Genomic DNA, 14,277 nt, shown 5'->3' with positions numbered 1-14,277 from the left:
TGGCGCTCTCTGTGGACGGATCTTTCTCGGCAGCAGATCATCTAACCAAATACTAGTAGCTTATATTAGCAGTTTTCTAGGGAGTACTCTTTTATGAAAGAAGCACCAATCTATTTTTCTTTATTTGTACACTGTGTCACAAATTTGATCCAAAGGTCCAGAGCTATTTTAGGGTGATTGGCATAGTACTCGAAGACTGATTGTAAGCATGATTTTCATTAGCTGTCACACAGATTGTAAGCATGAGCAAGTGGAAGATTAGGTTGTGCGAAGCTTACCTTAAACCCTACCGCTGCCGTTGAAACGAGGCGAGCGTCGAGGGAACCGTGGAGAATGACTGGGAAGCGTCGTCGTGCCATCCGGCCTCCTCTTGCGGTGGGAGAACGAATACTCATGTGGCTCCGGCTGGCTCTGCACCCTCATGAAAGGCACACCATACTCGATTGATTCGTTATCCTCTGGGTGCTCGACCTTCGACATGTACACCCACCACCTCCGCTTGACTGTCGCCTCGGGCGAATCTGTCTGCTCCATCGTCAAGAGGAGATACTCAATGAACTCGGAGGACTGCGGTGTGACTGCCGCTGAGGAGTACATGTACATCGCCGCCCTCATCGCTGCCGTCTCGCTCTTTCGCATACATTGCCACATGGCCCTCACCGTCCTCTAAATCTCCCACTCATTGTCAAACTAAGTAAGGATCTCCTTCAACCTGGCTAACTTTGCCTGGTCGCCGCCAGCAGTCTGCCTGATTCACTACTGCATCCTCTCCATAGATGTCCTTCTGAGTGGTCCGATGCTAGCTTTGGAAGATGGGAGGAGAGACGGTGGTCTTGCAATAGAGAAGAGGGAGAGGCGAGACGATGGTTTTGGAATGGAGATGATGGAGAGGAGAGGAGGTGGTTTTGCAATGGAGAAGATCAGAAGAGGGAGATGCGAGACGGTGGTTTTGGAATGGAGATGATGGAGAGGAGAGGAGGTGGGTTTGCAATGGAGAAGACGGAGAGAAGCATGCGGCAGCGATTTAGGATTGGACGAGAGGGCCGGCGCGCTGTGACTAGATCAAAATCAAAATCAATTTATCCTTCAATTAAGAAATCGACCCCACATTAACTAGTCTCCGTTTTATTCTGGGTCATAATTGACCATGATTTTCTCACATAAAATATATGTTATACGCTACAAAAATAATATAATTTGAAAGTACATTCAGATACGAACCAAATGATACAATTTTTGGTGACATGCATTCACATTTTGCTTGTCAATTACAGTACGTGGTCAAACTTTTACCCAAAATACGCAAAACAAAACAAAAATACTTCCAAGACCAGCGCCGCTCTTCCGCTCTTCTCCTCTTAAACCACCGCCGCTCCTCTCTTGTTCTAAGCTAAATCCAACGCCGCTCCTATCCTCTTCCATTTCAAAACCACCGCCCCTCCTCTCCCGTTCCAGTCCAAAACTAGCATCGCTCCTCTCCCGTTCTAATCCAAAACCAGCGCTGCTCCTCTCCTCTTCCATTCAAAAACCACCGCCAGCGAGTGAAGGTGCTATGGAGAAGTAGATCGATGGAGGAGTACAACCAATATGTGAGGATCATAGACGGCAACCCTATGAAGCTAGCTGGGATGTTGGAGATACAGTATTGGTTTGACAATAAGGACCAACTAGCGGCGACGGTGACATCCATGGCCAAATATCTGCAACAGAGTGAAAAGGCGGTGATACTCCCGGAGGGAGTCGCGCGGGAGTACATAGAGTTGCTCCTCTGGGCCATGGAGCAAATAGATTCACCGAATCCGGTCGTGAGGGAGCGGTGGTGGGAGTATTGATCCCAGATGGAGCATCCACCAGAGATTGAAGGATCGAGCATCTACAGGGTGCCGTTTGTGAGGGTGTCCTACCAGAGCGAGCCGGTGGAGTCTTCGTCGACCAAACCCAACTGCAAGAGGAGAAAAGTAGTTGGCCCGATGATGCTTCCCCACCATCCTCTCCCTCGCTGTTCACATCGTCTCACGGGGCGGCTGTCTGCCACCGAGGAATAGGAGGGGATTGCCCCCAGCCCAATAGTCGAGCAGGTTGTGAATTGTTAGGAGGAGCTTAGGGTTGTCAGTATTTGCAGGTTGTGAGTTGTGTTTTGTGTTGTGTATTTTGAGAGTACTTTCAGATATGAATGTCTTTTGAATTTCAGATTTGCAGTATTGAGCATATGAAGTATTTTATGAATTCTAGAGATCTATTTTTAGCACTTAAAAAATGTAGTTTCATAGGAGTATAGAAGTGCAGACAATGTGATTCTCAGAGAAGAAACTTCAAGTTTCAGTTTCAGATAAGAAACTACAAGTTCAATTTCAGATAAGAAACTGCAACTTTCAGAGGCAGAGCATTTATATTAACACGGCCTTTTAAAACAGGATTAAATTCATGTTGGAAGTTTTATTCATGGTCGAAAATGGAAATACCAGCCAGTTAATATTATGCTGATCAACATTCATGCATAGCACATCTTCATATGATGCACAGTCAAAAAGATATGCTATTTTCAAAATGCCCACACAAGTCGAGTGTGCGAAACACAGAGAAACGAGGGACGGAGTTTTGGCAAGTGTTGGACGTGGTGTGCGTAGATGACAATGGGGACCCACATGTCAATAAAGGCAGATGCAAAAAATTTGAAGATATTTTCCCTGCACACGTGGAATCAAACCCGGGCGGAACAGCTGTCGGGTAGTGTCACTTGGCCACTAGGCTAGTTCGGTAGTTTCGTTAATAATAAGGCATGTCCTCAGGTGGTCGGATCCCCTCCTGCGCCTTTGTGCGCTCGCCGCGACGCCGTTGTCTGCCGTTGTGAACTGATAACCCGCAAGTATACGGGATAGTTGTAGCCTCTTTTGATAAGTAAGAGTGTCGAACCCAACGAGGAGCTAAAGGTAGAACAAATACTCTCTCAAGCCCTATCGGCCACTGATACGACTCTACGCACGCTTGACGTTCGCTTTACCTAGAACAAGTATGAAACTAGAAGTACTTTGAAGGTGTTGTTGGATAAGTTTGCAAGATAATAAAGAACACGTAAATATGAACTAGGGGTTGTTTAAATAAAGATGCAATAAAGTAAATAAAGCAAGTGTGGAAAAGTGGTGGTAGGAGTTGTGAAAGTGTCCCTAAGAAATTGACTACGTTACTAGACCGGTAATCACTATTGCATTTCTATTTGAAGGAGAGGCATAAGATAACATACTTTCTCTACTTGGATCATATGCACTTATGATTCAAACTCTAGCAAGCATCCGCAACTACTAAAGATTCATTAAGGTAAAACCCAACCATAGCATTAAAGCATCAAGTCCCCTTTATCCCATACGCAACAATCCCCTTACTCGGGTTTGTGTTTCAGTCACTCACGCAACCCACTATAAGTGAATCATGAACGCATTGCAACACCCTACAGTGGGAATCCCTCACGCTTGCGCGACATGGAGGGCACCATTGGACACCACCAATAATAAAACATGCAACTCAAACCAATCATAGCAATTCATCAATCACCGATAGGATAATAGAAATCTACTCAAACATCATAGGATGGCAACACATCATTGGAAAATAATATGAAGCATAAAGCACCATGTTCAAGTAGAGGGTACAGCGGGTTGCGGGAGAGTGGACCGCTGAATATAGATGGGGGAAGGTGATGGAGATGTTGGTGAAGATGACGGCGGTGTTGGTGAAGATCATGTTGATGAAGATGGCCCCCGGCAGCGCTCCGGCGCCACCGGAAGCAAGGGGGAGAGAGCCCCCCTTCTTCTTCTTATTCCTTGACCTCCTCCCTAGATGGGAGAAGGGTTTCCCCTCTGGTCCTTGGCTCCCATGGCGTGGGAGGGGGGAGAGCCCCTCCGAGATTGGATCTATCTCTCTGTTTCTGCGTTCTCTGATTCTACCCCTTCACCGTTTCTTTTATATTTGGAGATTCGTAACTCCGATTGGGGTGAATCTTTCGCCCAGATTTTTCTCATAAAATTATCTTTCTTGCGGCAAAAGAAGAGCATCAACTGCCTTACGGGTGGCCCACGAGAGTCCAGGGCACGCCCAGGGGGGAGGGCACGCCCCCCTGTCTCGTGGCCACCCCGGACACCGTTTCGCGTTGATTCTTCCTCCAAAAAATCCCAAATATTCCAAAATAATTCTCCGTCCGTTTTTATACCATTTGGACTCCGTTTGATATTGGGTTTCTGCGAAACAAAAAACATGCAACAGACAGGAACTGGCACTGGGCACTGGATCAATATGTTAGTCCCAAAAAATAGTATAAAAAGTTGCCAAAAGTATATGGAAGTTGAATAATATTGGCATGGAACAATCAAAAATTATAGATACGACGGAGACATATCAGCATCCCCAAGCTTAATTCCTGCTCGTCCTCGAGTAGGTAAATGATAAAAAAGATAATTTTTGATGTGGAATGCTACCTAGCATAATCTTGATCATATGTCTAATCATGGCATGAATATTAAGACACGAGTGATTCAAAGCAATAGTCTATCATTTGACATAAAAACCATAATACCTCGAGCGTACCAATAAAGCACTCATGTCTTTTCAAAACAACAAGGCCAAAGCAAGCTTATCCCTACAAAATCATATAGTTTGGCCATGCTTCATTTTCGTCACACAAAATGCCCCCATCATGCACAACCCCGATGACAAGCCGAGCAATTGGTTCATACCTTTTAATGCGCTTCAGCTTTTTCAACCCTCACGCAATACATGAGCGCAAGCCATGGATATAACACTATAGTTGTAATAGAATATAATGATGGAGGTTATGTAGAGAAGACAAAAAAGGAGAAAGTCTCACATCGACGCGGCTAATCAACGGGCTATGGAGATGCCCATCAATTGATGTCAATGCGAGGAGTAGGGACTACCATGCAATGGATGCACTAAGAGCTATAAGTGTATGAAAGCTCAACAAAATAAACTAAGTGGGTGTGCATCCAACTTGCTTGCTCATGAAGACCTAGGGCATTTGAGGAAGCCCACCATTGGAATATACAAACCAAGTTCTATAATGAAAATTCCCACTAGTATATGAAAGTGACAACATAGGAGACAATCTATATGAATAACATGGTGCTACTTTGAAGCACAAGTGTGGAAAAAGGATAGTTACATTGCCCCTTTTCTTTTTCTTTTTTTCTTTTTTTCCTTTTTTCCGGTGGGCTTCTTTGGCCCCCTTTTTTATTTAGGCTTCTTTGGCCTTTCCTTTTTTTTCTTTTTCTTTTTTTTCATGGGGCAATGTTCTATAATAATGATCATCACAATTTTATTTACTTACAATTCAATATTACAACTTGATACTGGAACAAAGATATGACTCTATATGAATGCTTCCGGCGGTGTACCGGGATGTGCAATGATCTAGCATAGCAATGACATCAAAAAATGGACAAGCCATGAAAACATCATGCTAGCTATCTTACGATCATGCAAAGCAATATGACAATGAATGCTCAAGTCATGTGTATGATGATGATGAAAGTTGCATGGCAATATATCTCAGAATGGCTATAGAAATGCCATGATAGGTAGGTATGGTGGCTGTTTTGAGGAAGATATAATGAGGCTTATGTGTGATAGAGCGTATCGTATCACGAGGTTTGGATGCACCGGCGAAGTTTGCACCAACTCTCAAGGTGAGAAAGGGCAATGCACGGTACCGAAGAGGCTAGCAATGATGGAAAGGTAAAAGTGCGTATAATCCATGGACTCACATTAGTCATAAAGAACTCATATACTTATTGCAAAAGTTTATTAGCCCTTGAAGCAAAGTACTACTACGCATGCCCCTAGGGGGATACATTGGTAGGAGAAGACCATCGCTCGTCCCCGACCGCCACTCATAAGGAAGACAATCAAAGAAACACCCCATGCTTCAAATTTTTCACACAACGGTTACCATACATGCATGCTACGAGACTTGCAAACCTCAACACAAGTGTCTCTACCATCCACAACCACCCACTAGTATGACTCTAATATCACCACCTTTATATCGCAAAACTATTGCAAGGAATCAAACATATCATATTCAGCGATCCACAAGTTTATGTAGGATTTTATGACTAACCATGTGAATGACCAATTCCTCTCATCTCTCTAAATAGATATAAGTGAAGCAAGAGAGTATAATTATTTCTACAAAAGATATGCCCACGCTCTAACAAATATAAGTGAAGCAAAAGAGCATTCTACAAATGGTGGTTCTCTATGTGAAGAGAAACAGGCAATCCAAACTTCAAATGATATAAGTGAAGCATATTAAGCATTCTATAAAACCATACTCAAAAGATATAAGTGAGGTGCAATGAGAATTCTATAAATCAACCAAGGACTATCTCATACCATCATGGTGCATAAAAGAAAAGTGAAAACTAAATGCAAAAGACACTCCAAGACTTGCACATATCGCACGGACGAAACGAATACGAAAACATACTGATACTTGTTGAAGAAAGAGGGGATGCCTTCCGGGGCATCCCCAATCTTAGATGCTTGAGTATCCTTGAATATTTACTTGGGGTGCCTTGGGCATCTCCAAGCTTGAGATCCTGCCTCTCTTCCTTTTCCTCATATCGAGACATCCTCGATTAGACACTTCATCCACGCAAAACTTCAACAGAAAACTCGGTAAGATCCGTTAGTATAATAAAGCAAATCACTACTCTAAGTACTGTAGCAAACAAATTCATATTTTGTTTTTGCGTTGTGTCTACTGTAATATAACTTTTCAATGGCTTAATCCACTAATATAAATTGATAGATTCATCAAAACAAGCAAACTATGCATCAAAAACAGAATCTCTCAAAAACAGAACAGTCTGTAGCAATCTGAATATCCACCAAACTTCTGGTACCCCAAACATTCTACAAAAATTAGGAAAAATAAATAAGTTTTATAGCAAGACAGTGCAAAAGGAATCAGAACCAATTGACGTTCCAGTTAAAAATGTAAAATCGCGCACTACAGCCATAGTTTCTGTCCTGCACCTTACAAACCAACAAGCATTGTAAACATCCTAAAGGAAAACCTTGGCACATTATTTTTATAATACAATGGAATTATGCAAGGGGATAATTATTTTTGTTGAAAAGTTTCTGTAATCAAGATTCACAAAGTTTCCGTGAGCATGAACAAAGTTCAAGGCTAGCTCCCACTTCAACAATGCTTGTCTTTCTTACTTTCACTTTCTTTTTTGAAAAGTTTTTAGGTTCCCCTCTTTATTTTTGTGTTTTTAAACTATATAGAAGCACTCAACAGAAACAAATGACTCTCTAAAACTTCCGGGTTGTCTCCCTGGCAGCGCTTTATTCAAAGCCATTAAGCTAGGCATTTAGTGCTCAAGTAATGAATCCACCCGGATCCCAAGGTATATGAAAGCCAATTTTAATTAACAATGATTTGTAATTTAGTAGTGAGCACAAACTAACATATATCAAGCAACAACGAAGTCTAACTCTCTTCCTATGCATCAGCATGTCATAAAAGAACAATTCATGCACACATAGTAAAGGCCAATGCATAGTATAAGCAGTTTCTTGCAATTTCATAGTATCGGAAACATAGAGAGGTGGAGAAATAGTTCCTCTCTCATAATAATTGCAAGTAGGAGCGGCAAGCACATGCCTATTACATTCATAAAAATCATCATGTGCAATGGTAAAAGGCAACCCATCAATATAATCCTTACTAAGCGCAAACTTCTCCGATATAGTGTAGTAGGGAGAATTCAAAAAAATAATAGGACTATCATGCGTGGGTGCAATAGCAACAATTTCATGTTTAACATAAGGAACTATAGCAAGTTCATCTCCATAAGCATAACTCATATTGGCATCTTGGCCACAAGCATAGCAAGCATCATCAAAAAGGGATATTTCAAACAAATTCAAGGGATCATAGCAATCATCATAGGAATCATCCTTCGGTAAGCACGAAGGGGAATTAAATACTGTATGAGTTGGAGGGTTACTCTCATTAGAAGGTGGGCACGGGTAGCTAATCCGCTCTTCCTCCTTTTGTTCTTCGCTCTCCTCATCATCTTTTTCTTCCAATGAGCTCACTGTTTCATCAATTTCTTCTTCCATAGCTTCCTGCAAAATATTAGTCTCTTCTTGGACAGCGGAGAAGTCCTCAATATATGGTTTAACATAGGCATTAGAAGCATAATTATCATAACAATAATGAAATATGGCAAAATTTTCAGATTTGTAAAGAGTAGCATCGTACTTTTCAATCAAAGAGGCAATCTCATAAGCACCTTTAAAAGCAACAAATTCTTCAATTTGTTGAACATCATAGTAATTGTAAACACCCTTAGCATACGAACGTACGATTCCATTATCACTAAACAAGCATTGATAGGGTAGGTGTTTCTTAGGGTCTTCAGAACAACAAGTAAACTCATATATTTCACATAGATTCCAAGCATAGCATTGCAAACATTGAACTTGATCCCTTAATAGTTCCCTTTTTCAGATATACGGTGTCGCACAAAACAAGCATGCTCATCTAAAGATTTGCCCTCTCTAGTGGGGGTTTGATACGTCTCCAGCGTATCTATAATTTATGAAGTATTCATGCTATTATACTATCCATCTATGATGTTTTATAAGCATTTATATGTCATTTTATATGATTTTTGGGACTAACTTATTAAACTAGAGCCCAATGCCAGTTTCTGTTTTCTCCTTGTTTTTGTATTTTACAGAAAAGGGATACCAAATGAAGTCCAATTGACGTGCCAATTTTTGAGGATTTTTTCTGGACCAAAAGAAGACCACGGAGCATCGGAGTTGGGCCAGGGGAGTCCCGGGCTGCGCACGACAGTGGAGGGCGCCCCCTAGGGCGCGGGCCCCTATCTCGTGGACAGCCCGGAGCCCCCCTTGACGTGAAACCAATGCCAAAAATTCCTATAAATACTGAAACCTTCGGGAATTAACCCAGATCGAAAGTTCCACCGCCGCAAGCCTCTGTAGCCATGAGGAATCAATCTAGGCCCTCTCTGCCACCCTATCGGAGGGGGCCATCATCACCGGAGGCCATGGAGGAGGATCTCGGAGGGGCCATCATCGCCATGAAGGCCAAGGACCAGAGGGGGGAAGCCATGGAGGAGGAAGCACAAGGGGGAGAACCTCTCCTCCTCTCTCTTGGTGGCACCAGAGTGCCATCGGGAGGGGAATCATCGCCGCGGTGATCGTCTTCACCAACATCACCATCCTCACCTTATGCGGTCCACTCTCCCGCACCCCGCTGTAATCCCTACTTGAACATGGTGCTTTATGCTACATATTAAGATCCAATGACGTCTTGCCATCCTATGATGTTTTGAGTAGATATCTTTTGTCCTTGAGTTGATTGATGATCTAGATTGGTACGAGTTGTATGTTTTATTTTGGTGCTGTCCTATGGTACCCTCCGTGTCGCGCAAGCATGAGGGCTTCCCGCTGTAGGGTGTTGCAATACATGCATGATTCACTTATAGTGGGTTGCTAGAGTGATAGAAGCTTAAACCCGAGTAAGGGGGTTGTTGCGTATGGGATAAAAGGGGACTTGATGCTTTAATGCTATGGTTTGGTTTTACCTTAATGAATCTTTAGTGTTTGCGGATGCTTGCTAGTGTTCCAATCATAAGAGCATATGATCCAAGTAGGAAAAGTATGCTAGTTTATGCCTCTCCCTCATATGAAATTGCAATGACGACTATCGATCTTGTTAACAATTGCTTAGGACAATTCCGCACACCGATCCACCATTATTCCACACTCACTACTTATATTATTTAGTATTATATTCTAACTTTATGATAACAGCACCTACTTTTATTTTTTATCTCTCCGATATCATACAAAGTTATCCTCTTTATACCCACAACACAGTTTTACTTCTTGTTTCTAGTTGGACGCAAACATTCGGTGCACGTAGAGTCGTATCAGTGGCAGATAGGGCTTGAGAGAATATTGATCTTACCTTTAGCTCCTTGTGAGTTCGACACTCCATACTTATCACTTCCACCTTTGGGAATTGCTATGATGATTCCCTGCACTTGGGGATTATCAGGGTTTCAGCACGAGCACAAAGGGATCGAAGATGATCCAAGTAAAAAGCTTCAGTACTGTGATAGATTTTGAGTGGTTCTTCAACCATTGGTTAAGTAGGTACAACTAATTTTGTTGGTATTTTGCGTTTCCTACCCATAACTGAAGATAGAAAACAACTAAGAACAGCAAATAAAAATTACTTAGTGATAAAGCAAACAAGCACCCACGAGAATATTCACCCCACGCTATGACTCCCCGGCAACGGCGCCAGAAAAAGGTCTTGATAACCCGCAGGTATACGGGATAGTCGTAGCCTCTTTCGATAAGTAAGAGTGTCAAACCCAACGAGGAGATAAAGGTAGAACAAATACTCTCTCAAGTCCTATCAGCCACTAATACGACTCTACACACGCTTGACTTTCGCTTTACCTAGAACAAGTATGAAACTAGAAGTACTTTGAAGGTGTTGTTGGATAAGTTTGCAAGATAATAAAGAACACGTAAATATAAACTAGTGGCTGTTTAAATAAAGATGCAATAAAGTAAATAAAACGAGTGTGGAAAAGTGGTGGTAGGAGTTGTGAAAGTGTCCCTAAGCAATTGACTACGTTACTAGACCGGTAATCACTATTGCAGTTCTATTTGAGGGAGAGGCCTAAGCTAACATACTTTCTCTACTTGTATCATATGCAGTTATGATTGGAACTCTAGAAAGCATCCGCAACTACTAAAGATTCATTAAGGTAAAACCCAACCATAGCATTAAAGCATCACGTCCCCTTTATCCCATGTGCAACAATCCCCTTACTCGGGTTTGTGTTTTGGTCACTCACGCAACCCACTATAAGCGAATCATGAATGCATTGCAACACCCTACGTCGGGAATCCCTCACACTTGCGCCACATGGAGGGCACCATAGGACAACACCAATAATAAAACATGCAACTCAAACCAATCATAGCAATTCATCAATCACCGTTAGGACAATAGAAATCTACTCAGACATTATAGGATGGCAACACATCATTGGAAAATAATATGAAGCATAAAGCACCATGTTCAAGTAGAGGGTACAGCGGGTTGCGGGAGAGTGGACCACTGAATATAGATGAGGGAAGGTGATGGAGATGTTGGTGAAGATGACGGCGGTGTTGGTGAAGATCGCGATGATGATGATGGCCCCCGGCAGCGCTCCGGCGCCACCGGAAGCAAGGGGGAGAGAGCCCCCCTTCTTCTTCTTCTTCCTTGACCTCCTCCCTAGATGGGAGAAGGGTTTCCCCTCTTGTCCTTGGCTCCCATGGCATGGGAGGGGGAAGAGCCCCTCCGAGATCGGATCTATCTCTCTGTTTCTGCGTTCTCCGATTCTACCCCTTCATCGTTTCTTTTATATTTGGAGATCCATAACTCCGATTGGGGTGAATCTTTCGCCCAAATTTTTCTCGTAAAATTAGCTTTCTTGCGGCAAAAGAAGAGCGTCAACCGCCTTACGGGTGGCCCATGAGAGTCCAGGGTGCGCCAAGGGGGGAGGGCGCACGCCCCTGTCTCGTGGCCACCCCGGACACCGTTTCGCGTTGATTCTTCCTCTGAAAAATCCCAAATATTCCAAAATAATCTCCGTCCATTTTTATCCCGTTTGGACTCCGTTTGATATTGGGTTTCTACGAAACAAAAAACATGCAACTGACAGGAACTGGCACTGGGCACTGGACCAATATGTTAGTCCCCAAAAATAGTATAAAAAGTTGCCAAAAGTATATGGAAGTTGAATAATATTGGCATGGAACAATCAAAAATTATAGATACGACGGAGACGTATCATGAACATGCTGAAAAAATGAGAGGAATCTGGAGAGGATTGTACTTGGAGAGGCGGATAGTCGGGACCCACCAACTCTATGGCCGTACGCAAGCAAGTGCCTCATCGAAAAAATACTTCCTCCTAATGCTATACTGACATTGGGGCCCACGGGGTTGTCAACATAGTTACATTTTTTTAGGTGCTTCAACGTAGTTACTGTAGGAGATAAATTCACAACAAAGCCGGGGAGCTGGCAGGTATCATTTATTATCACTGGGGCAACAAGTATCAGCTGGGTTTTGGGCTGCCCCCTCTAGGCTTTCTTTTTTAACATGCGCAGCCCACGACCTCGGATGGGAGGTCCATAGGCTTGTTTGTATTTTCTTGAGGGCCGTGATGTATCGACCGGCCTATAGACCTCCCATCCGTGGTTTTGTTTTTCCTGAAACATCGGCAACCCAATTTAAGTATTTTTTTGAAGAAAACGCGGAGGTCTGTTCTATTTTTCTATATAAGAATAGGAACGCCAGGTCCAACTTATGTTTCCCTTCTAACTATATTATATATATTTAAATTATTTTATATGTTATTATATATTATTTTTATTGTCATCATATATTTAACAGATACTTACATATGTAAGAAAACAATATCCCACATCTTATTAACTTATAAAAATAATTTCTTAACAATAAAATCATGGATTGTTTTGGCACGAAAATCCTAGTGATTGTGTACAAAAGCTTGGTAAGATTTAAGGATGAATGTAATAATATCACTTATTATTAAAATATATTTATAACAAAATGCTCAGCCCCTTTTTATTTTTTGATAACACCGCTGGCCCAACGCAACATTATAATTAGAATCAGCCCAGCAAAATCGTGTATTTCGAGAAAGTGCAAATGGCCTGTAATTTTTTAGGAAAAAAATAAATTGGCCGCATGGACGCTACATTATTTGTTCACCCAGCCCAGCTAATGGACTGTAATTCAAAAAAATAAATAAATCAAATTGACTGTAAATTCTATCGCGCAAAAAAAAGACTGTAAATTCTGAAAAATGGGTTGAATACATGCCACATTTTTGGAGGCTAAAATGTGGGCCAATAGGTCGAAGCCAACGCAAGTCGTTGTCAATTTAGTCAACAAATGATTCTGACATGTTAGCCATTGGATTTACATCCAACGACTGGCATCCATCTTCAATCTCTCGTCTTCTTCCTCTAGTGCCGTCAGGACCACCTCCCGCCTCCTGCTGCTAGCAGCTTTGCTTAGCACGCTTCACTGTGAAGCGCTACTCCACCGTTGGCCAGGCCATCCCTCCATCTCCTCAACACCTCTTATTCTTCTCTACCGACTGCCGAACCACACCGCACTAGAACTAGTTAACCCTCGTACACCTCTCCGTCTATGACTCTACTCCCGCGTCTTCCCATCTCCAACTTGTTGCTGTCCGGGGCCTCGCCGTCATCCACCACCTTGGATGCGCTCGGCGCGGCATGGTCAACGTGCTCAACGAATGACACCATCGGAAGTAGACTATGCATGGAGAGGCTGATAGCCGGGTGCATGGCCGCACACAAGGAAATGCCTCCTTATTACACGCAAAATAATGATTCCTCCACCTGACATCTGGGACCCACCAGAAGGGCCTCTGTATTTCGTGAAAAAATGTGCCCCCCGCTGACAGGTCAGACCCACCAGCTATCTTCGCACGCAAGGAAGTGCCTCCTTATTACGCACAAAAAATGAATACTCCCCCTGCCAGCTGGAACTCAGTCAATATGAATGATTCTAGCTCCTGTTACCGTACGATGTTCATCCAATGACCGTAGTGCTTCTTCAACCTCTGGTCTTCTTGCTCCAGCTGCCCAAACCAGCGCGGGTCGTGCCGCGTGCTCCTGCCTCCCGTGGCTGGCTGTGATGTCGCGGAGGCCTCACCGCCCCCTACTACTCCCACCGCTGGCCAGGCCATCCCTCTACTCACCCACACCCCCTGTTATTCTACGGCGACGGTGCCTCACACCGCAGCCGAACCAGTGAACCCTCGTACTCCTCACCGCGTGGGCATCCACTTCCGTGTCTTCCCCGTCTCCGTGTCATCCCCTTCCTAGGCCTTGCGTCGTCCACCTCCCTGGTGCTCTCGGCGTGGCATGGTCAATGTGGTCAAGGAACGACTTCCATCAGACGTGGACTGTATGTGGAGAGGCTGATAACTGGGTACACGGCCGCAGCAAGGAAGTGCCTCCTTATTACGCGCAAAATAATTATTCCTCCACCTGCAGCAGGGACCCACCGGACGGGCCACCGTATTTCGCGAAAAAATGTTTCCCCCCTAATTGCTGAGACCCACCAGCTACATCTTCGCACGCAGG

Source organism: Triticum aestivum, chromosome 3B, assembly GCF_018294505.1.
Source record: "Triticum aestivum cultivar Chinese Spring chromosome 3B, IWGSC CS RefSeq v2.1, whole genome shotgun sequence".
NCBI lineage: Eukaryota > Viridiplantae > Streptophyta > Magnoliopsida > Poales > Poaceae > Triticum > Triticum aestivum.
The sequence above is the reverse complement of the archived record's forward strand: the minus strand, read 5'-3'. Positions refer to the sequence as shown.